This window comes from Sinocyclocheilus rhinocerous, unplaced genomic scaffold (genome assembly GCF_001515625.1).
Source record: "Sinocyclocheilus rhinocerous isolate Xijiao unplaced genomic scaffold, SAMN03320098_v1.1 scaffold263, whole genome shotgun sequence".
NCBI classification, from domain to species: Eukaryota; Metazoa; Chordata; class Actinopteri; order Cypriniformes; family Cyprinidae; genus Sinocyclocheilus; species Sinocyclocheilus rhinocerous.
In genome coordinates this window covers 1,844,496-1,845,941 of record NW_015645086.1, presented here as the reverse complement: position 1 = coordinate 1,845,941, position 1,446 = coordinate 1,844,496, and the positions used below count along the sequence as shown (strand labels likewise).

The 1,446-nt window shown below is 30.6% G+C and overlaps 1 protein-coding gene across 1 annotated transcript in view; it reads left to right on the top strand.

Moving 5' to 3' along the window:
- Window positions 1–1,446, top strand: part of snx21 (sorting nexin family member 21) — a 10,194-nt gene that overhangs the window by 2,707 nt on the left and 6,041 nt on the right. The window lies entirely within an intron of this gene.

The following is a 1,446-nucleotide window of genomic DNA, read 5'->3' as shown; positions in this document are numbered from 1 at the left end:
TTTTTTTTTAACTTTTTTTTTTTTTGGGCAGTTTTTTTTTTTTTTTTTTTTTTTAATGTTACCAAAACAGTTTTTATACCAACATTCAAACAAGCATTTAATATTTGGGTAAAAGACCAATTAGACTGTTCACACTCAAGAAAAGGAAAAGTCTTGTAAAAATCTAGTTTAAAACACGTAAGTTTTAGAAAATTAAATTGACTCTTTGTATACATATTGGTTTTATATGGATTTGAAAAATGTGTATGTAAATTTAAGGACTCTAAAAATCTCCTTAACTCTAAAAATGTTAAGGATTCTAGAAATCTTCAAAGTCTCCATAAAGACTTTATTGGTCACGCTACATAACTTTGATTTGGTGGGCTAATATTTTAAAATATTTTTTAATATATTTTTTCTTAGACTTTTTTTTAAAAATTATTATTATTATACATTTTATTTATAGGCGCCTTTCACGACACTTAAGGACACCATACATCAGTAAACAAAATCATCAAACAATAGGGCAGCACAGCCTACCTGCAACTAAACATTACATAAAAGCCTGCCTAAATAAGTTTTAAGTCTAGATTTAAAAACCACAAGACTTTGACTATTGCGAATATCCACCGGTAGTGAATTCCATAGATACGGAGCAGCATAACCAAAAGCTCGTGACCCCATAGAAGTTGTCCGAGTGCGTGGAAGTACAAGAGTGAGTGCAGAGGCAGATCGTAAGATACGTGTAGGAGGAGTATTTATACAAAGGAGATCGGATAAGTATGAGGGAGCTAAATTATTAAGTGCCTTGTAAGTTAAAAGCAAGATTTTAAAAGTTATGCGATTATTTAACCGGGAGCCAATGCAGATTTTGTAGCACAGGAGAGATGTGCTCCGATATGGAAGTTTTGGAAATAACTCGTGCAGCCGCATTATGAACTAGCGGAAGTTTATGTAAAAATTTAGAAGGGAGTTCATAAAACAAGGAATTACAGTGGTCAATTCGTGATGTTACTAAAGCAGGTAACACTTTATAATAACTTTCATTAATAAATAATTAACAAACATTATATAATGCTTAATGGATCATTAGTTAATATATATTCAAAGAGATGTATACAAATCATTATTTCATGTAAGTTAAAATGCTTACAAATGTCATCAATCTTTCAATTCCAAATGATCAAGCACTTATTTAAAAACTACAAATGATTTTAACAGATGTTATAAAATGATTAAAAGCTTGTGTTAATGCACAACACTTCTGCTGCTATTGAGGTGTGATACGGGTAAGGTTAGGGACAGGTTTGGTGGTATGGGTAGGTTTAAGGGTTGGTTAAAGGGTCAACAGTGGGGTCAATTTGATTATTATAAGGGAACACGGTTCAATCTGTTTATATTATATTGTTTTGATAAATAAACAAGTATTTTCTTTTAAAAATGATTTGTTTTCCCCTGTTTATTTAT